The sequence below is a fragment of the Quercus suber genome, unplaced genomic scaffold (genome assembly GCF_002906115.3).
Source record: "Quercus suber isolate HL8 unplaced genomic scaffold, Cork oak 2.0 scaffold_671, whole genome shotgun sequence".
NCBI lineage: Eukaryota > Viridiplantae > Streptophyta > Magnoliopsida > Fagales > Fagaceae > Quercus > Quercus suber.
The window spans coordinates 284832-309108 of record NW_027070112.1 but is presented as its reverse complement, the minus strand read 5'-3'; the positions used below and the strand labels follow the sequence as shown (position 1 = coordinate 309108).

The window sequence follows — 24277 nt, the reverse complement described above, 5'->3', positions numbered from 1 at the left end:
GTCAATCAATAACTTCTATTGTATTCATTCAAAAAAGAAAAAAAAAATACACCTTTGCAAAGTTGAACAATTTTGATGTTTTCGTTACAATCAAAATTTCATCTAAAAGAAAAGGAGACAAGAAAGGAATTTGATCCAAAAATGAACAAAATTTTATTTAAATGTACACTTTGATTATAGGGTCATAGTAACAAAAGTCTTATTCAAATACACTTTGACTACAAAGGCTATAATAATATGATAGTTTCACATTTGATGTATCTCTTGCTTCTTAACTATATATTCCATCCGAAATCTGCAATTTTTTTTTTTTTTTGCAAGCTCCAATGGCTCTAAGCTTGATTACAATGACACACAAAAAATTCAGTACTTCCAGCTCTTATGGCTCATGTTATAAAACATGCCCCCCCATTTCTTGGTATAATATCTCTTCGTTATGCAAGTTTTTTGGTATCATAGCTCTAAAATCCATTAACGCTTCTAGCTGTTGCAAAATCAAATGCCAAGCAACATAAGAGAGGTAACTAAATGGCCCTCACATCCAAGTGGCAATACTTGTGGATGGAGAAAGCAAGAGGGACAAATTTATAACAATTTGGAAATTTTATAAATGGAGAAACAAAAAGCATGATCTTAGCACTAATCTTGACCAGTGCACGTAAAATTGCACCTTAGATCTAGAAACTAAAATGACTTATGAATCAAAGTTACATGTTTATGACTCAAGAGTTTACATGATAACAATAACATGTCCAAGAATGAGCCTTGATGATTAAACTAAGCTTTTCTCATGGAAATAAACAAGTTTTATGAAAGGTCTATACCCAAATTCTATAAAATGAAAAATAAAAAATTTTCATTGGAGCATTTTATCAAACAGTTGGAGTACAGAAAGAATGAGCCCAAGTTGTGAAAACCAGCAAATACTTCACTCAAAGAAACTAATAATTTTACAATCCAACCTATGTATGTGCTTATTGGTCTATCTCAAAAAGTTGGATGAGGTCTGTATGGCAAGGGTGCGGGTAATGAGCTCTATCTAAATTGTGGTATCAAGTGACCAAGAGCTAGCTCATTGTGCCTAAGAAACAACTCACATTACATGTACAAGTACATATCAAAACAAAACAGTAACTGCAACACCCAATAGGGAAAAAATTGCAAATCCAAATCACATTACAACCTAAACCCCAAACAGTATATTCAATCACAAAGATTTGCAATTCAAATCATTAATAATGATTTTCTTGTAATGTATATACGAAATTTCTACAAATTAAAAAAATAAAAATTGCACTCACCAATGGGGCTTGTAGCTATGGATTAGATGAAGGAAAAATGCATAGAGAAAGTCTGGAGAGGTCTCTAGTCGGAAAAGAAGCCGGACCACACGGCCTTGGGCTGGATCGGTTTTCGTTTTAAATAATAATCGAAACGGCATCAAAGAGCAACCCAAACCAAAGGCGGAAACAGCAAGGTGGCCGCACGGTGAACGGCCACAATGTTAACGGAGATGAGAGAGGGAGAGAGGAACAGATCATGGTGCTTGAGACGCCGTTCATGAGAGAGGGATAGACAGTCTATTATAGGCTATAGAGGAACTTGTGGGTGAGGAGATGAAGGAACAGGGCGTCTGAATTTGTTTAAATAAATTAAATTTGAAATTTCAATGTGCACAGACTTGTGGCTTCTAAGAGCATTCACAGTAGTGAAAGCAAAATTTTAGCTATTTAGCTATACTAAAAATCACTTTATCTATTATACCTACATACGTGCTGTAGCAATGGATCTATTTTAACTTTTAACACAATAAAATAATATAAACATTACAATAAAATAATATAACTACTCCAATAAAATAATATATCACACTCCCAAAAAAAATCAACAGCACCACCCACAACCCACTCTACCATCAGTCACAGCCACAGCCACAGCCACAGTCACAACCACCACCACTACCACCACCACCACCACCACCAGTTCACAGCAGGAAAAAATCAAAGTTACATGTTTATGACTCAAGAGTTTACATGATAACAATAACATGTCCAAGAATGAGCCTTGATGATTAAACTAAGCTTTTCTCATGGAAATAAACAAGTTTTATGAAAGGTCTATACCCAAATTCTATAAAATGAAAAATAAAAAATTTTCATTGGAGCATTTTATCAAACAGTTGGAGTACAGAAAGAATGAGCCCAAGTTGTGAAGACCAGCAAATACTTCACTCAAAGAAACTAATAATTTTACAATCCAACCTATGTATGTGCTTATTGGTCTATCTCAGAAAGTTGGATGAGGTCTGTATGGCAAGGGTGCGGGTAATGAGCTCTATCTAAATTGTGGTATCAAGTGACCAAGAGCTAGCTCATTGTGCCTAAGAAACAACTCACATTACATGTACAAGTACATATCAAAACAAAACAGTAACTGCAACACCCAATAGGGAAAGTCTGGATTAGATGAAGGAAAAACGCATAGAGAAAGTCTGGAGAGGTGTCGAGTCGGAAAAGAAGCCGGACCACACGGCCTTGGGCTAGATCGGTTTTCGTTTTAAATAATAATCGAAACGGCATCAAAGAGCCACCCAAACCAAAGGCGGAAACAGCAAGGTGGCCGCACGGTGAACGGCCACAATGTTAACGGAGATGAGAGAGGGAGAGAGGAACAGATCATGGTGCTTAAGACGACGTTCATGAGAGAGGGATAGACAGTCTATTATAGGCTATAGAGGAACTCGTGGGTGAGGAGATGAAGGAACAGGGCGTCTGAATTTGTTTAAATAAATTAAATTTGAAATTTCAATGTGCACAGACTTGTGGCTTTTAAGTTGAGAACCAATAGCCTATATTACTATTATCACCTATTTTATTGACGTGGGCCCAAACCTTTTAACTAGCATGCTGAAAATTTTGAATTTGGCTTCATGGTAACAGTCTAAATAGCACTCACTTGAAACTTTTGAAACCAAAAGTTATCAGTAGGTAAACTTTAGAAAACCAATTGTGTATTTTGGCTACCTTTAAGCAAAATACTAATTTTTAAGCTTATTGAATAAACGAGTGTTGCTTGGGTACAGTATCCTATGTTATAAACTATGCTATATTTGTAATGATTTACACTGTGTTTGGTTGGAGTGAATTTAGGAAGGATGGAAAACATAGGAAGGAAAATAGGGTAGAAAACTGAGTTTTCCACTGTTTGGGAATAGAAAGAAAATAGGAAGAGTGGAAAACCAGAAAGAAAATTTTCTCTCCCGAGCCTACAAATTTTTTCTTCCCAAATTGGGAGGAAGAGCCATGAGAGAAAAGTGCCTCATAGCACTTTTACCATAATGCTCTCCCACCTATCCTCATTCATGACCTTCTCACCTACCCCACCTGATGACTTTTGCCCACAAATCCTTATCACTTTTTATTTAATATATTTTTTATTTCTAAATTAAGAATTAAATAAAAAAATAAAAAATACATTAAATAAAGTGCAAAACGGCGTCATTTGGGTAAATTAATGGCAGCATTGGATAGATTGTTAACAGATGACTGAATTAAGGATTATTGAAACTTAGAGGACTGAAATGACAAAATGCAAATTTAAAGAACTGAAATAAAAAAATGTTGAAACTGTGAATTTTGCCTTTTGGTCTTGGTTTTATTACCAACCCTAGGTAAGGGGTCCTAGAATTTCCTAGCCAAACAACATCATCTTAATTATGTTATCAGAAAAAATAAAGGTGTTCTTTAATATTGTGGTTAGCGGTGGAGCTTCAACCCTTTTTGATTTGAGAGGTCAATTTTTATTATAATAATTAGACATTTGATTTTTGGAGAGCAACTCTTCACATGTTAATATGGACAACCCTTAGATAACTCTTCATTCTCAAAACAAAAGTTTAGATCACTCAAGCTAAAAGTTATCTACTAATTACATAATAACTAACAAACGCATGGATACATTTAAAATTAAATACAATTTTTATTATAAAAATTTAAATAATTAGTCAAATTATTTTTTAAAAAATAGCATGTAACACATGCATACGTATAGATACATTTAAAATTAAACACAATTTTTATCATAAAAATATAAATAATTAGTCAATTTTTTAAAAAATTAAACGTAATTAGTCACATATTAAAATTCTTACCTAAATTTAATACTACATATGATTTTTCTTCTTCTAATTTTTTATAAGATAGAACGTGTGGTGATCTTTGTTGTGTAGTGATTTTTATTGAGTATATATGATTGGTTTTATTTTATTTTATTTTATATTTTATAGTTTATTAATATTAAATTGTTAGTATTTTGCACTCATTAACTCACTTTGTACAAAGATTAAAAAATTTAAGTGGATAATTATGGTTTGATCTCCACATAAATTTGGACATATGGTGCAAAATTAGATTCTAATTGAATTTTCTCTAAATTTTTCATATATATATATATATATATATATATTACAGTGACTCTGGGACATAATTTTAAGAAACAAAGTTATCGATCTATCTAAGTCGCCACTTTTAAATAGCTCTTTGTTTAAGTAAACCTTGTTTAGGGAAATGCGGTCTTTTGCCTTATGCATTGAATCAATAAATTACTTCCCTCCCAAGTCATATATTTTAATAAGTTTGTTTATTCTATTTTTTTCAATTAAATATTCGGTGATATTTGGACCAATCAATTTTGTTTCCAATAACTTTTCTTCTCTTTAAACACATATTACTTTTACCATATATATTTTATCATTAATTAATAATCAGATGATATAATTTGTATATCATAATTGTTAAATCAACACCTTTCTTCAAAAACTTTTAGTGGGTTCCTTAATGTAGATTATTTTGAGTATTGGATCATCCCTTGTCACATGTTTGTTTGAATCTAATTGCAATTTTACAAGTATACTTGAATTTTGTAAAAAATTACATGCTAACATAAGACCTGTTATGATACCTTGTGTCATGGCTACATTTTAAAACTAGGAACCACTTAACTTTTAGATTCTCATTGTTCCAAGAGTCACAATTCTTGAGCAAGACTTATTTTATAAAGAAATATTATAGGAATAAGTACATTTATAAATTAAATTATGATTCAATTGTGTTTGATCATTCAATTATATATAAGACATAAGGGTTTAAGCCCTCATTATTATTTTGAATTTATCTTCAAAACAAGAAGATTTCTGAACTAGAAGAAAATCGATGGCAAATGAATTTATGAGAAAACTTTTGGTGGCAATGATGAATTCAATTATCCTTATTCTTATTGTAGTACACGCTAAAGACGTTCTTACCTTTTTCAATCCATCTTCACTTTCAACCTCACTTCAATTTCCCTCGAAACTTGATAATATTGAAGAACCATAAAAGACTAAAAAAAAAAGATTGACTTCCCTTGAAACTTGATAATATTGAAGAACCATAAAAGACTAAAAAAAAAAGATTGACCAATTTTATTAGCCCAATAAACAATTCAAACAAAGCGCACAGATGCACACATAATTGGGTAACCCTACATAATTGGGTTCTAAGCTCATCAACATGTGGGTAAGCTCCTTAAAGTTAAAGGAGCAAATCAGTAGGTCACTCACAACTAGGTAGGCCGTTGTTCCAACCTTCGGCCTAAATGGATCCAAACCGTTAATGTACTCAAAGCCCATCACAAACAATGGCACAGATTATGTGTTCGTGGGATGAACTTCTGAAAGTCTTAGCCCGAATGGAGCCTCCACTTTCCCACTCATCACCAACCAAGGTTACGTGGGTACAAAGTGCATGTGTGTGAAAAAAAAGAAAAAAAGAAAAAAGAAAAAAGAAAAAAAGAGGTAAAATAGGATTGGGCTTAATTAATAAAATCTTTATTTAATTATGGCCTAACAACACATCAAAGTTAAACTTCATTTCTATCCCCAGCGGAATCGCAACTGTGGGCGCAAGGGCGTACGCCTCGGCCGAGTGGACTGTGGCAAAGAAAAAATGGAGTCACCACCTAGATTAGGTCTATTCCTTATATTGGGCATTTTGGACCAATCACTTACATGCATAAGTTTGCATACCAAACTATGGGTCCGGAGTTTAGGTACGGTTTGGGAAGGTGTTAGGCACCCAAGACCGTCCGGCTTGTGGGCCGATCTCCATTATTTGTTGCTAGGCCATATTTAATTAAAGAGTTTATTAAGAGAGTCCTAATCCTTAACTTAAATATACATCATGCACTTAAGAAAATAACACACAAAACATATTAAAGATCATATCACAGTATAAATTTACCTTCTTCTATAAAGAGCATATAATTCATACTTAGACGTTACTTCACTTTTTTTTTTTCGTTCTTTTTAAATTGCACTTAAAAAAAACATAAACAAAAACAAATAAACAAAACCCTAAACAAACTAGTCAAAGAAGACCCCACTCTCCCATTCCCAATACCCACATCCCACACGCGCCCACACGTTATTCCCCTTAAAAAAAAAAAATAAAAATAAAAATAAAATAAAATAAAATCTCTTACAACATATTACTTCAGCGTACTTTGCACGCTTTTTTAACTTTTTTAATTTTCTATTTTTTCAACTTCTTACTTCTATTTCGTAGTTTCAGTCTTTCACATACACAGCACGGGAGACTGAGAGAGCATCTACTTTGTACAGCCTATTAGCTTATCATTGTGCCGATCGACCACCACACAAGCATTGGAGCTAGTTTGGGACAAGTTTTTTTTTTTTTACTTTCTTTTTTGAAACAACTGTGTTTTTGAAATTTGATCAAACCATCTTAAAACTGGTTGAATCATACTAGTTTATTGTGTATAGTATAACTTGTCTCTCTTTCTTTTAAAAGTTACTTTTACTTTTGAGTGGAGTTTGTGGCGTGTTTTTGTGTTAGAACTTCATTCTCTTTCCTTTGTGTATATGTATGTGTGTGTTTTTTTCTCAAAAGAAAAAAAAAAAAAACATGAGTTTGATTTAGGGAAAGAGAGACTCATTAGAAACATATTTGATTTGAGTGGGTTTAAAAACGAGTAAATTGGGGTTTATTTGGGGGCTAATGTTAATTTTTTAATAGCAAAAAATTGTCATGTCACTTAAAAAATTACGTATCATTACTTTGTTAGGCACATAGACAAAGGAATTAACAGAAGTTTCACTCATGTTTTTAAACTTCGGGGACTAATAGCAGTCACTTGAAACTTTTGAAACCAAAAGTTATCAGTAGGTAAACTTTAGAAAACCAATTGTGTATTTTGGCTACCTTTAAGCAAAATACTAATTTTTAAGCTTATTGAATAAATGAGTGTTGCTTGGGTACAGTATCCTATGTTATAAACTATGCTATATTTGTAATGATTTACACTGTGTTTGGTTGGGGTGAATTTAGGAAGGATGGAAAATATAGGAAGGAAAATAGGGTAGAAAACTAAGTTTTCCACTGTTTGGGAATAGAAAGAAAATAGGAAGGGTGGAAAAACAGGAAGAAAATTTTCTCTCCTAGGCCCACAAATTTTTTCCTCCCAAATCGGGAGGAAGAGACATGAGAGAAAAGTGCCTCATAGCACTTTTACCATAATGCCCTCCCACCTACCCTCATTCATGACCTTCTCACCTACCCCACCTGATGACTTTTGCCTACAAATCCTTATCACTTTTTATTTAATATATTTTTTATTTCTAAATTAAGAATTAAATAAAAAAATAAAAAATACATTAAATAAAGTGCAAAACGGCGTCGTTTGGGTAAATTAACGGCAACATTGGACAGATTGTTAACAGATGACTGAATTAAGGATTATTGAAACTTAGAGGACTAAAATGACAAAATGCAAATTTAAAGAACTGAAATAAAAAAATGTTGAAACTGTGAATTTTGCCTTTTGGTCTTGGTTTTATTACCAATCCTAGGTTAAGGGGTCCTAGAATTTCCTAGCCCAACAACATTATCTTAATTATGTTATCAAAAAAAATAAAGGTGTTATTTACTATTGTGGTTAGCGGTGGAGCTTCAACCCTTTTTGATTTGAGAGGTCAATTTTTATTATAATAATTAGACATTTGATTTTTGGAGAGCAACTCTTCACATGTTAATATGGACAACCCTTAGATAACTCTTCATTCTCAAAACAAAAGTTTAGATCACTCAGGCTAAAAGTTATCTACTAATTACATAATAACTAACAAACGCATGGATACATTTAAAATTAATTACAATTTTTATTATAAAATTTTAAATAATTAGTCAAATTATTTAAAAAAAAATAGCATGTAACACATGCATACGTATAGATACATTTAAAATTAAACACAATTTTTATCATAAAAATATAAATAATTAGTCAATTTTTTAAAAAGTTAAACGTAATTAGTCACATATTAAAATTTTTACCTAAATTTAATACTACATATGATTTTTCTTCTTCTAATTTTTTATAAGATAAAACGTGTGGTGATCTTTGTTATGTGGCAATTTTTATTGAGTATATATGATTGGTTTTTATTTTATTTTATTTTATATTTTATAGTTTATTAATATTAAATTGTTAGTATTTTGCACTCATTAACTCACTTTGTACAAAATTAAAAAATTTAAGTGGATAATTATGGTTTGATCTCCAATAAATTTGACATATGGTGCAAAATTAGATTCTAATTAAATTTCTCTAAATTTTTCATATATATATATATATATATATTTACAGTGACTCTGGGACATAATTTTAAGAAACAAAGTTATCGATCTATCTAAGTCGCCACTTTTAAATAGCTCTTTTTTAAGTAAACTTTGTTTAGGGAAATGCGGTCTTTTGCCTTATGCATTGAATCAATAAATTACTTCCCTCCCAAGTCATATATTTTAATAAGTTTGTTTATTCTATTTTTTTCAATTAAATATTCGGTGATATTTGGACAATCATTTTGTTTCCAATAACTTTTCTTCTCTTTAAACACATATTACTTTTACCATATATATTTTATCATTAATTAATAATCAGATGATATAATTTGTATATCATAATTGTTAAATCAACACCTTTCTTCAAAAACTTTTAGTGGGTTCCTTAATGTAGATTATTTTGAGTATTGGATCATCCCTTGTCACATGTTTGTTTGAATCTAATTGCAATTTTAAAGTATACTTGAATTTTGTAAAAAATTACATGCTAACATAAGACCTGTTATGATACCTTGTGTCATGGCTACATTTTAAAACTAGGAACCACTTAACTTTTAGATTCTCATTGTTCCAAGAGTCACAATTCTTGAGCAAGACTTATTTTATAAAGAAATATTAGGAATAAGTACATTTATAAATTAAATTATGATTCAATTGTGTTTGATCATTCAATTATATATAAGACATAAGGGTTTAAGCCCTCATTATTATTTTGAATTTATCTTCAAAACAAGAAGATTTCCGAACTAGAAGAAAATCGATGGCAAATGAATTTATGAGAAAACTTTTGGTGGCAATGATGAATTCAATTATCCTTATTCTTATTGTAGTACACGCTAAAGACGTTCTTACCTTTTTCAATCCATCTTCACTTTCAACCTCACTTCAATTTCCCTCGAAACTTGATAATATTGAAGAACCATAAAAGACTAAAAAAAAAAGATTGACCAATTTTATTTGCCCAATAAACAATTCAAACAAAGCGCACACATGCACACACAATTGGGTAACCCTACATGATTGGGTTCTAAGCTCATCAACATGTGGGTAAGCTCCTTAAAGTTAAAGGAGCAAATCAGTAGGTCACTCACAACTAGGTAGGTCGTTGTTCCAACCTTCGGCCTAAATGGATCCAAACCGTTAATGTACTCAAAGCCCATCACAAACAATGGCACAGATTGTGTGTTAGTGGGATGAACTTCTGAAAGTCTTAGCCCGAATGGAGCCTTCACTTTCCCACTCATCACCAACCAAGGTTACATGGGTACAAAGTGCATGTGTGTGAAAAAAAAAAAAAAGAAAAAAAAAAGAAGAAAGTAAAATAGGATTGGGCTTAATTAATAAAATCTTTATTTAATTATGGCCTAACAACATGTCAAAGTTAAACTTCATTTCTATCCCCAGCGGAATCGCAACTGTGGGCGCAAGGGCGTACGCCTCGGCCGAGTGAACCATGGCAAAGAAAAAATGGAGTCACCACCTAGATTAGGTCTATTCCTTATATTGGGCATTTTGGACCAATCACTTACATGCATAAGTTTGCATACCAAACTATGGGTCCAGAGTTTAGGTACGGTTTGGGAAGGTGTTAGGCATCCAAGACCGTCCGGCTTGTGGGCCGATCTCCATTATTTGTTGTTAGGCCATATTTAATTAAAGAGTTTATTAAGAGAGTCCTAATCATTAAATTAAATATACATCATGCACTTAAGAAAATAACACACAAAACATATTAAAGATCATATCACAGTATAAAAGGAAACAAATAAAACACAGTCAAACATATACTAAAAAGGAAAAGATAACAATTAAATCACATGTATAAGGAAAGATTACAAAATAAACCAAACATGGCAAAAAGATTCAAACAAACATGGAAAATAATTAAACACAATTAATTAACCTAAACATAGTTAAACAAATTAAATATCATGTGAAAAATAACTAAACAAACAAAAACAAGAAATTTTCCCTTATCTGGGTTCGAGGTGCGCATGTATACTCAACTAAGCGTACGCATGGTTGAATCATGTGCACACATACTCGATGGATGCGTACGCATCATTTAGCATAGATCCGAAAAATTACATTTTTAGAAATTAATCAAATAAAGATATAACATGTGAGATCAAACAAGCATGTTAGAACCCTAAGCACTAAACTAACATAAAGCAAATAAAACAAACATCCATATAAACAAATAAACATGAAACAAAATCAAGTAAATATACTTGTAAGGTTGAATTTAATCAACCATCTTGTTGGCTTTATTCCGTGTCAATTTGCTTGTATTTCAGCACTTAGAAACCCTGTATTTAGGTGAGATTCATGTAAGGGTAGTGAGTGAGAGAGTGTGAAGAAATGCTCAAGAAAGTACAAGAAATGCAGGGCTTCGCGGCTGGGACTCGCAAGTGACTCGCAACTGGCAAGTCGCCAAATGATGTTGGTGCAGCCTTAAGAAATTCTCAATTTTGAACCCTAAAAATGATGTTTGCAAGTAATCTCCCTCAGTCTCTGCATAGGGTTTCTTTTCCACTATGATTCAAATTGTGTTTAGTGTTTCTTCCCAAATTCTTATACCAAAATTGGTTTAAGGAAAGTCACAAAATACTTAATTCCATTTGCAATGAGGCTTTCGCAGTCTAAACTCTAAGGTAACTTTCTTTGAAAAAAGTAAACATGAAAACCTAAGGCAGTATCTGAACTCTCTCATTTGAGTCATTTTGTACCTATTTTTCCCTCTTTATAGATGTGGGTGATTGTTATATATCTGAATCTATGTTATGTTTGAGTTTCTTCATCGTATTTGTACTTATCTACAAGGTTTTTGAGTTGTTTTTTATGCTTCTGTGCTTTACAAGTAGGTTCGCATTCTTATACTTCCAAATCTTGAGCCATATATGCGACTTCTTGAACCAGAGATGCCCTTGAGGAGCAAAAGAATGAGATGAAGAGGAATGAAGCTTGGCGTGTTTATGGAGCCCTGCTGGTGAGATTCTCTTCTTATCCAATCCTTGTATAATTTTACATTGATGGAAGTTTTAAGTTGGATGCATGGGTGTAATAAGACCTTGCTTTTGCCAGCATGCAGCAGGTCAATGTATATATGATCTGCTCAAGATGTTTCCACCTCTGACATCCCTACCAGCACGTGCAGTATGGAGGTCCAATGCAAGAGTTACTACCACAGTGCCAAGTAAGAAATATACTAATTTTTTTTTATTGGCTTAAATTGAATAATCCATTTGAACTTACCTCAAGTGTTTACACTGGTAAATGTATGTAGGGTCTCAACTTTCAAGTGAATTGCAATTAGGGCAAGATTGTGTAAATGGTGTTTTAAGATTTCTTTGTAATACTAGGATTGGGCACACATATATGGTCACAAGTATATTCAAGGGTCATGTAAAGTTGTTATTTACAACTATGTATTTTGTTGGCTTTTATTCCGTGCCAAATTTGATTGTAATCATTTTCAATCATTCATACCCTGTATCTAGTGTAGGATTTGTTGTAAGGGATGTGTGATAGAGAGAGAGTGCGAAGACTCAAGCATTTGAAGGATGAAGAATTCTCGCAGGTATGTCGTGACCTAGCTTCCCGCGAAATAAATCATGTGCCATGCACATGCTGAAATGTAAAGAGTTAGGCCAGGTGGAGACAGCTGTGTCTCGCGAGTATCTTGCGAGTAAGGCCTTCCCGCGAGACACCTACGAGGAAATCTGTTCTGCTAGCCTGTACTGATTGACTCACATTTTCTGTACCTATCCTATATATACCCTCATTACCCACAAATGTTGAGGAATGCTTTAGAGAGAAAACCCAAGCCAAACATATTGGGAATTAGAGATTGTCATCCCCACCTTTCTTTATACACTTGCTTGTGGTATCTCCTCAACCCTTCCCTCTCCATTTCCACATCATTGAGAGGTTGATAGCCCAAACACTTACCACAACCTTGGAGAGTACTGTGTGACATTTTATTGCTGCTGGGAAGTATTGGAAGAAGCCTAGAATGGCAGATGCAACATGGAGCTTGTTGCGGAATCCGGGGTGCTAAACAAGACACGGTTCTAAGAAGTCTTGTTGGAGTAGGAGCTTAGAGGGCTTAGGTGCATCGGGTAGATTAGACTTGGAGGGTCTCTAGCTAACCCATGTATCCCAACTGATTGTCTAGTGGATCAATTTTCGCTTGGAGGGTGGCGGAGAGGTTTTTCGCCGAGTTCTTCGGTTTTCACTTCGAAAACACGTCTCGGTGTTTTCTATGTTTGCATCCTTCTTCCCTACTCTTTTACATTCCATTATACTACTGTGTTGCTTAGTTTATGGATTAGAGTAGCTTATTTGTCCATCCGCTCGAATTTACACTATTCCGCACTTTGTAGTAAGTTAGTGTAAAATCTATCGAGTAGTAACTTTAATTGGGGGGGTCTAAATAGCTTTTGTGTTTTCAACACATTTTCGAGCTTTCAATTGGTATCAGAGCGGGTGCACTTGTTTTGGTTTCATTACTTAAGTGTGATCCTTGACCCCGTGTGTGTGTTTTGCCATGGATAATGCTTTGTATGCTTCTATGGATGTTGTTGATTGTAACATGCCATGTGTTTGTGAAAATCTCTCTATGAGTGATAATCCTCATGATTGTGATGCTATGTTACATGAATCCTTGGATGTTGTTGATATTCCTAACATTAAACTTTTGAAGAAAAATGCTAAGAAGTTTCAAAAAAATTTAAGCAAGTTATTTTTTTGAAAATGATGATTTGATTGCTAAGCTCAATGAATCCATCAAATTGGTTGAAAAAAATAAGAAACTTGCTAAAAGTTCTCTTGAAAAGTTGAAAGAGTTTGAATGTTTGAATATGGACTTGGATGCTAAACTTGTTTTGTCTAACAAACTTGTTGATGATCTTAAATATGAAAATGAATTTCTTAAGATGCATGCCAAGTGTTTGATTACTAAACCTATTATTAAAAAAGATGAAAATATATGTTGCAATCATGTTGTGGTACCCGATTTTGTGCCTAATGTGTGTTTTGCCTCAAAGGACAAATCGGTGTACATTCCTCCACATAAAATAAATCAAAAAGTGCAGAGAAAGGCTATTAAGTCAAAGCCTCTATTTAGGTCCAATCCTAGGGAATTGAGTGGATCTAAGTTTGTTCCAACTTGCCACCATTGCGGTGTGATTGGTCATATAAGGCCTCAATGTTCTAAGTTGAAGAGAGAACAAAACCAAGTTACTAGATCCATTCCCAAAAAGCCTAATGGATCTAAAAACATTGTTTGTCACCATTGTGGTGCTTTTGGTCATCTAAGACCTCATTGCTCTAAGTTTCGTGCTCTTAAAAAAATTAAAAGAAAAAAGAAACTTGAGCCTTTTGGAAGTTGTGCTTTGCATGATAAACCGGATTTAAGTGATAATAACATGTTGTTAAAGAAAGTGTTTAATGCTCTTAACTCCTTGACTATGTGTATCTCTGGTTCTCATTCTTCCAACCCTCGTCTCACTTCTCATGAGACACTCATTCCAAACAATTGTTCTGTTTGGATGAGGAAGGGTTCCTATGGTTGAGCTTTTGCTTTTTTGGTCCTTGATCTAATTCTTTCGATCTCTGTAGGACCTTTCATGCATTGTATGTTATATCTTTATGCATTTGTGCGTTTTGCATTTATTTGTATGCGTTGCTTTTGTTTTGATCTTACTTTTATGTCTTTGTTTTGTGTGTGTAAAAAATCCAAAATCACATAAAAAGTGAAAAATTCAAAAAGTTTGATCGTATATATTTGAGCACATTTCACATGTGAGTTTGGCCTAGTACCTTCGTATTAATGGCGTAGTGCATTTACGAGCTTAGCTTGTTCTATATGCACATTTATCTTTGTGGAAGAAATCTTGAACACTATGTGTGACTGTTGTAAATAGATTTTCAAACTTGTCATAAATGATTGGTCAATAGTCTTGTTGGTCTTGATACTTGCATAGACTTGTGTCTATATCTCTTCTCACTTTATTTTTATGTTTTTGCAAAAATAGCTCACTAAATGTAAATCTCCAAATGAAAAGAGATATTGAGCTGCAAAAGCCTGTCGCATATATTAGTATTTGACTAAGAAAAAGGAAAAACGACCCTTTTAATGTAAATTGTACGGTGCTCAAAAAGCCAAAGGCTAAGTCTAAATGTTGAAATATCAAAAATTTCAAGCACCGATCTCAAAATGAGATGTTTTGTCCAAAAATGGATCAATTGTTATGCTTTATGCAAAAGCCAAATGAAAAGCTTCTAAGTTGTGTATTCAATGTGTGGGAGGTCATATATACTCATTTCTATAATGGAGATAGTCCACTTGATTTCGTATCAGTTGTGTATGACTCGATTGAATTGATAATTGAAGCTTCACTCTAGTCTAAGGACTATTCCACACTTGATCTTCACACACACACACAAGATTTTTGTTCAATGAATGTCTATTTCATTTCTGTGATTGTACATGTTCAAATGTGATGTGTGTGTGCTCAACCATATGTGGATCAAACCAAAAAGATTTTTGTTCTTTTTGTTTGCCTTTGGAAGTGATTTGTATCATCCGTGTTTTTCAAAGTTTTCAAATTGTTTTTGTGTGAAAAACATATTTTCTGGGTGTTTTCGTGACTTATTTCATGTTTAAGTTTAGTCACGAGTGAAAGGGTCCAATTCGCAAGTTTTTCAGCTTTGGACAGAGAGTTTCGCGATTGTTTCACGGCTGTTTCACAAATAAGGCTTACCTATGAGATACTTGCGAGATACCAGTGAAATTTTTGCGGAATTCTAAGTAGCGAGATACCAGCGAAAATTTCCAGATCAGCTTTTTAAAGGGCATTTCGTGGGTCATTTGTTTTAAACGCCTCCCATCTTCTCCTAAACCCCTGTTTTAATGTTTCTACATCAAAACCCAACTAAATTCAAGTGTTTTTCATTCCATAAATATCTCTAAGGTAATTTTTAACTCATTTCATTGATTTTGATCCTTAGATTACGTTTTTGGAGGTTTTATGTTCATAGTTGGGATCTTCTCAAATGGGAGTTGGAAAACTTAATTTTTGTCAATCTTTTTGATTGGGCTTTGTTTTAAATGATAATTTGCTTTGGATGTTGGCCCATTGTGGCAAAAATAACATGTATTTAGGCAAGATTTTCATATGTTCTTGCATTGTTTGTCATACATGGGTAGTGTGTGCACTTAAGTGTTTGATAAAATGCCCATATGACATTTTCTCGTTGTTTTGGACTCCGAAAAGTACCAAATTTTGGGGATCACCATAATTATTCATGTTTATCATGTTTTGATCTTTGGTAGTGTGTTTTGTACACTTTGCCCCTTGAGTGCCTTGCTCATGCATTGGTCATGCATCTCATATGCACACTAGATGCACATTAGTTGCACCTTTACTACACACACTTGAATACTTGACATGTTTTTGCATTCACTCATGCTAGTTAAGTCTTTTTAGACTTTTTAACATTTAACATGTTCTTGTGTCTATATCATGCCTAGGTCCATATCATGTTCCATCATCCTTAGCATGTCATGTTCTTTATGCTTTGTAGCATTTTTAAAAAAAAATATTTTTGTCTTATGTTTGAGCTTCATTTTCTCATTCATCTTGCATTCCTCATGCATCATCTTCATATTTTCTTCTTTCCCTCCTTCCTCTTGATTCATTTGTCTATTCGTGACAAAAAGGAGGAGAATATACCAGAGAGTATACTAGTGTGTTTCGTCATTTCTATATGACTCATGTGCACACTCTTAGGGGGAGAAATTCTACCTTGTGCACATTCGTAGAGGGAGAAAGCCATAGGGGAGATGCATATATCAAGGGGGAGAAGACATTTTTTGAGAAAACCTTGATTTACTTTATGCTTGTTTTCTTGTTACTTTATGGTGCTTTGATATGCTTTATTGCTCTTATTGCATCGTGCTTATGTGTTGGACATGCTTTTATCCTTATGCTATTGTGCTTTATCGGTTGCATGTTCGGATGATCATTTTCCTTGCTATATGATCATTGTAGTCATTTCCATATGACTGTTTGGTGTATGATCAAGTTACTCACATGTTTCACATCATGTTTACTTGATCGCAATTTTCTTGTTACATTATACTTGTCCGTTCATTACTTGCTTTACCTTGAGGGTCTATTGTGTTTTGTGCAAGTGTTTCAAGGTACATGTATATATGTTCCAAGCTCATCACAGCTCTTATGATTCATGATAGGGGGAGTGATATGATAAAGGAAGTATTTTATATTTTGTATGGTTCACGTACCCATGTTGCTTTTGTAAGCTTTAAGGGTTTGTTTCATTGCATGTTTGTAGGCTTTTATGGTTTGTGCCATGTATATGCAGTACCTTGTTTATGCAGCCTTTATGCTTGTGTACTTGATGTTTAATGTCATACATTTTACGTCAATACGTCACTCTTGTGCCCGTGTAGGATTGTTCCTAAATGCAAATACTTCGTGTATTTCGCATTGGTTGAGTGTTGGATTTGCAAATGATACTCTTCAAATGAGCTTATCATTTTGCACGTCCGGATGTTCATTCCTCGTGTGAATGAGCATAGTGATCGCTTTTGTATAGTGATTGCTTGTTTGATCTTGCCATGATCTAGTGTTTCTACTTCATTTTGCTTGATCATGCTATTATTGCTCCATATGTTTTTCAAGTTTTTTCTGCATACAATGATGTTATTGTGTTGTTGTGTTTCAGGAGATACTTGTTCATATGTTTCAAAAGCTTATCAGAATCTAGAATTAGGTGTGAGTGAGTTTTGCCTTTGTTCCCAAACTCACGTTTAAGTCTAGAGTCTATTTTAGGGTTTTGTCACGGAATAGCCAAAGGGGGAAATTGTAAAGTTGTTATTTACAACTATGTATTTTGTTGGCTTTTATTCCGTGCCAAATTTGATTGTAATCATTTTCAATCATTCATACCCTGTATCTAGTGTGGGATTTGTTGTAAGGGATGTGTGATAGAGAGAGAGTATGTGAAGACTCAAGCATTTGAAGGATGAAGAATTCTCGCGGTATGTTGCGACCTAGCTTCCCACGAAATGAATCATGTGCCATGCACATGCTGGAATGCGAAGAGTTAGGCCAGATGGAGACAGTTGTGTCTCACAAGTATCTCGCGGGTAAGACCTTCCCGCGAGCCACCCGCGAGGCAATCTGTTCTGCCAGCCTGTACTGATTGACTCACACTTTTTGTACCTATCCTATATATACCCTCATTACCCACAAATGTTAAGGAATGCTTTAGAGAGAAAATCTAAGCCAAACACATTAGGAATTAAAGATTGTCATCCCCACCTTTCTCTATACACTTGCTTGTGGTATCTCCTTAACCCTTCCCTCTCCATTTCCACACCATTGAGAGGTTAATAGCCCAAACACCTACCACACCCTTTGAGAGTGTTGTGTGACGTTTTGGTGCTGCTGGGAAGTATTAGAAGAAGCCTGGAATGGCAGATGCAACATGGAGCTTGTTGCGGGATCCGGGGTGCTAGATAAGACACGGTTCTGAGAAGCCTTGTTGAAGTAGGAGCTTGGAGGGATTAGGTGCATCGGGTAGATTAGGCTTGGAGGGTCTCTTGCTAACCCATGTATCCCAACTGATTATCTAGTGAATCGATTTCCGCTTGGAGGACGGTAGAGAGGTTTTTCGCCGAGTTCTTCGGTTTCCTCTTCGAAAACATGTCTCGGTGTTTTCTGTGTTTGCATCCTTCTTCCCTACTCTTTTATATTCCATTATATTGCTGTGTTACTTAGTTTATGGATTAGAGTAGCTTATTTGTCTATCTGCTCGCATTTACACTATTCCGCACTTTATAGTAAGTTAGTATAAAATCTATCAAGCCGTAACTTTAATTGGGGGGGTCTAAATAGCTCTTATTTTTTCAACACATTTTCGAGCTTTTAAGTTAGGTTGTTAGCTCTTAGCTACATGCATGTTACGTGCTTCTTACTCATAATAAGATTTTGCCACCTTATAATGCAAAGGAAATGTGTTTTGTAATGATTCTTCTATTGGGGGTAGAATTGGGGACTATTTCCGCTGCAATTAATGAACCTACAATGTCCTGCCATGAGCCCATAACAATGAGTAACATCTATAGAAAATGCTAAGCCATTAATCAATATGCCAAAGCTCTTAAAAATCCAACTCAGCAAATCAAACAAAATTACAACCTTTGCCCCTCCCTCAATAACCCCCTCTCCCTCGGACACCCCCACCGCATCCAAGTCCAGACTGATGAAATCTAGGGACGTGTTTCAGCGTATAGATGCCTTACTTGTTCCTTGCCATGTCGATTTTGGAGGTCGCAGCAGATATGGCGCCGTTTGAGGTGAAGAATGAGGCTTTGGTTTTGATGCAGGAGCATCTTCTAAACTGTTTTAAGATGTCTTTGTTTGAGTTCTAGTTAACAGCCTTAGCTGTTGAGAACAGTTAGTTACAACTATCTTTGTGTCCAAACAAGAGCCTTAAGGCAGTTAGCTTATATGGAAGTCATTCTTATCTGAATTAGTTAGTCTTGTTAATGAGTTAGTTACTTGCATTAGATGTAACCAGTGTTAGTTTGACACTTGGCGAGATACTAATGGTTGTTAGTTGTAGAACAGATTGTAAAGTACTCTTGTACTCTCATTTTGTAACCAATTTTTGAGAATTAGTGATTTTAAGCCTTTGTGTGCTTTTCTTTGGAACTTAGTGTTCTTGTAGAGGTGCCTAACCACCTACTAAATGTTCTAAGCAACCCTCATTGCTAAAAAAATCCAAAATAGTTCAGCCTACACACGTTCCCTACACTAGGTTTGGAAATGGCTAGGGGTGATAGATTGAGATGCGGATTTTGAAGCATGTCTGTTGTTGAAATTGATTGAGTAATTGAGGAAGGGGAGACTAAGAGGAATGGAAGGTCCCTGGATTCATTTATGAGCAGATTCATAGTTTGGTGGATTGGGGAAAGGTGGCTTTGTGGAGGAAAAGTGAGGGGAAGGTGTCCATTGCATTGATGAGAAGATTCATGGTTCATTTAATGTTTTTGCTGCAGCTTTGAGATGGTGAAGATTGAGGTTGAGATCTCACCGCTCCGGCCTTGGACTTGATGGCACTGTTGCGGCATCTATGGGAGGGGGGGGGGGGGGGGGGGGGGGTTATGGTGGGAGGTGCAAAGGTTGTAATTTTGTCAGATTTTCTGAGTTGAATTTTTAAGAGCTGAGTTGGCCTATTGATTACTGACTTAGCATTTTTTTATTGATGTGGCTACTGTTATTTGCTCATTTCAAGATTTTGTAGGTTCATCAATTGTAGGGGATATGATCCTGTAGAATTGGCTCATGTTCAAGGGGAGAACTGCAAAATGCAGTATACCTGAACTTTTTATTCTATTTCTGAGCAGGATCCACCTCTTTCAACTTTGGACTTAATATTTGATCAATATTCCTATACTTGAGGTCATACTATAACAGCTTTTTAACCCTTATTTAAATCACCAAGATAAGCGCAAGGAGAGCATGGAGCACTTGGAAGAGCAGCCACCCACAAGAAAACAGCAACTGATGGTCCAATTATTCCAGTTTTTACCAATTCCTCTCCATCTCACATGGAAGGGATATCTGTGGTTCCAGTTCCTGGTGATTCTAACATGGGTCCATCCTCATCTTCTGGACAGACACCTAATGAGATAGTTGATGGCAGGGGTAAGAGAGACAAAGGTGATAAACAAGCTCTGAAGAAGTCAGCTCTCCTCAATCAGATATGGAAAAATGACTTGGATTCTGGGCATCTCCTGGTATCGTTGCTTGAGCTGTTTGGTGAAGGTATTTTATCCTTCATTCCAGCTCCCGGATGTCTTGTTCTTGTGACCATTGTACAAAGATGGAAGCTTCCATTTTTATGTTATGCATACGGATTTGAAGATTGAATGATAGAGATCTCAAGATCAAATTTTCTGTAAAATTCTGCGAAATTTTTATGGCATTCATTGTTATTGTTGATCTTGATCATGTGTTAGATTATTTGGAATTTGGATGTGTTCGACAATATATGAGTAGTTGTAATTTTTAGAAATCCATGTAATGTAGTCATCCATGATAGTTACTGATCATAAATAACCATTGCACTAAGAATAGTAATAACCTGTAGAACTCTTACCATGTTGACTGACAAAAGAAGGTGTATTTATTTCCGTTACTACAATGATCCAAATTTAGGAAATAGGAGAACAAAATCTAAAATAAAACTGTTTCACTTGGTGAAAGTAGTACATGGAGGATGCATTAGCATTAGGTATTTAGGTTGCAACAAACTTAAATGGTGGTCACCCTTGTCATTATGGACTCTCGGTCCACGGCTTTCTTGAGGAAGCTGTCCTCTTCAAGGACCATCTGAACTGGCAAGAACCCCATTCCATTAGCCATAGCAAGCATCATTTGCTTGGTTTCCCCTTTGAACTCCTCCAGATCAACTGTCCCATTAGAGTCATGATCAAACTGCATTCAAACTGCAATGAAGANAACCATGTCTAGTGGCGTTAGATTGTTGAAATAGTGAATTGTGTACACATGTATGCAGTTTCGAACACTACCAAGTTTTTAGCCTGTGGTTTCTCTTTGCCTTTGTTTTTGTGATTCCTTATGCAAACCGACCAATTTTGATGGTTCCGGGAGGCATCGTCGTGCATGGTCGGCTAATGCCTTCTACTTTAATGGTAATATTTTGGTCTATGATGCACTGTGTAAAGCTGATTATCATTAGAATTATTTTTATCTAACGGAATATAAATGAAAGAATTTTGATTTTTAAATAATTTAGTTTAATGCAGCTTGTCACATAAATTTTGGAATGACAAAATTTATGTACAATATCTTAGGTATTGTTTCTTAGGTTTCCCTCTTAAGATTTTGACATGTGGCCATTTAATCAAACCAATCTCATGAGAAAAAAGCTACATGATAGAATTTGAAAAGAGAAATCTAAAAAACAGCACCTAAATACTATAGTTAAGTCTCACCTATTTTTGAAACCTACATTTTTACACATCCTTTTGGTATATATTTTTTAATTCGATTTTTCGAATGAGTCATATTAACAAGTGTCCTTTGGACATTAGTTAACAATGCATTTGAGGTAAGTTTTGACACCATTTATATGATAAATAAAAAAAGCTTTCAAAACATTAATTACTTTTTTTTCTTTTCTTATAAAAATTTTTTTTAAATGGATTCTTAACCAATAGCTTAAGAGTATTCGATAGCATTTCCTTTTTAGAATTATAGATAATACTAAATTATGTTAGTATAAAATAATAATAACTCACTGCCTTTTGGGATAGAACAATCTAACATTAAAAAAATTCTTATAAAATTAGGTTTCTCTTTCGGTATTTATTACTATTTAATAATTAACTTTGTAGCACATATGGAACTTCGATCATATATCATGTAAGAAAGATGTTGCGTATATTTGCTCCATGAAATATCATCTATCACTGAGGTTTGATGCAAGAGGAACATCTGATCAAACTATTTTTGCACATTTCGAGTCATCGCTCGTTGATCGTACGGTATGATAAGTCCTATCCGGTCCTATTTTTTGAAATGGGTCTATGCAAGAAAGGTAGGCTTGTATTTGTATATTAATATTAACATTATAGTTTCCTCGTGAATCCATGGGCCTGAGTTGAAAATCCATAGGCTTAGTATGTCTCTAGAAAGTCAAAGTCAAAAGAAAACGGCTTTAAATGCATCCAAGAGGACCAACTTTAATACTAGGCTGCTTGAGGTAGGTCGGGTCAAAAAGAAGGAAATCCACAGATCATGTTTTCTAGTTTCATAAATCCATCCCTAAAATTTATTTTTTTAATTATTGAAAATATTAATTCTTTTGTCATTCTTTCTCTTTTCGTTAATTTTTATCTTATTGAAATTTCTTTTTAAAATTTAGGGATAGGAATGGGCTTCCGTTCCTTTTAAATTCTCTAATTTTACTTAGATATAAGACATGGTACATTTAAAAAATTTTAACAATCTTGAAATGTCCATGTAAACAATATAAAATCAAATAATGTCATGTATGTCAATTTTTACTCATATGTGACATACGTGGCATTATTTGATTTTATATTGTTTACATATGAGTAGGTCAACCCGACCCAACCTGGCTAACCCATGATTCGACCAATTAAAAAAAAAAATCACTAAAAAATATTTAGACTACGCATTTGGGGGCTAGGTGCATAAAACACAAAGTATGGCAAGTTGGCAGCTTATTGCCTAGCCAGTAGCCAATAAGAGTAAATAGTGACATGAAGTCACATGACAACCTATTTATTTTATTTAAAAAAAAAAAAAAAGATACTAAAATGAAAAGAAAACAAATAGACAAAGCAAATAGTAAAACATTAAAATCAGGCTAACATTAAAACAAGTTACTAACACTACTTGTCTACTTACACAAAGTGACAAAACATAAGTTGAAGATACTAAACTAAAAGAAAAAGTCCAAACCAACAAATCTAAGAGCTTTCCATCCTCTCACTTAGTGCTCTACGCCTCCACTGCTCCAGCTTCTCCTAAATAATTTTTCTAAATAATCTAACATCATTAATATTTTAATTGCAACAAAAACATGTGCACTTAAGGAGAATGATAACTTGACATGGTCCATGACATTTATTTATTTATTTGTTACTTTTGTGGAAATGATATTATTAGCGGTGTAAACTTAAAATATATACTTTTTGGTGCTCTTTAAGATCTATCTCTCTTTGAAGTTGTAAATTTGTAATTATAAGCATTTTGACAGTGAGTTATTAATATCGAAGACTTTGTTATCATGATTTCATGACTATAAAGAACTTTTGTTATACTCAAAACTGTCAAAATTGGAATGATATTAACAAGTGGCATTAGGTGCAACTCATTTCCTTGATTGATTTTATTTATTTTCTCTAAAATGGTTGCCATTGATTTGTTTTTGTAAATTTTTTTTTTTTTAAGTTCATTTGAAAAATACGAGTCAACTTGATCCAATCCGACCCAATTGACCCGGTTGAAAATGACCTGTTTGACCAGCAACCCGATTAACCCGACTTGCCTTTGCCATGTCTAGAAATAAGTGAGTGAGCCAGCTGGGAAGATGAAGAGAGACACGTGGACATGGTGATAGAGAAGGATTAATATTTTTTTAGGGGTAATTTTGTAATTTTTTGTCTTTTCGGATGTACTTGGATCCATATATGCTCGATTATAAACTCTGTTTTGTTTTCTTACTTTTATTTTAATTTTAATTTTTTATATTCATCTGTTAGGATTTGAGATAGTTGTTTGAGATGATGTATTATTCAATTCAATGGACTTTGAGAGATAAATTTAGAGCATAGTTATCAGAATTGAACTGAAGATTGACTTGAGTGAAAGATTGGTTCATTTGGATCAACTATTGGTTCAATAGTTGAAATGTTAATATATAAATATATTATATAATTATAAAAATTAACTAAAATAAAGTAAAATAGGTCATTCATGTAAATTAAAAATTAACAATCTATACTATAT

General features: G+C 34.1%; 1 long non-coding RNA gene and 1 other non-coding gene across 2 annotated transcripts; one reads left to right on the top strand and one right to left on the bottom strand.

Moving 5' to 3' along the window:
• Positions 1-129: 129 nt before the first annotated feature.
• Positions 130-1677, bottom strand: LOC136064351 (uncharacterized). The gene is made up of 2 exons (XR_010625976.1): positions 1302-1677; positions 130-484 (listed from the first exon to the last, which is right to left on the bottom strand). It is a non-coding gene; the product is annotated as an uncharacterized LOC136064351 (long non-coding RNA).
• A 9872-nt stretch (positions 1678-11549) lies between these two features.
• On the top strand, positions 11550-20561 carry LOC112003037 (uncharacterized). Its single transcript, XR_010625975.1, has 3 exons — positions 11550-11664; positions 11760-11871; positions 20217-20561. It is a non-coding gene; the product is annotated as an uncharacterized LOC112003037 (transcript).
• Positions 20562-24277: the final 3716 nt, after the last annotated feature.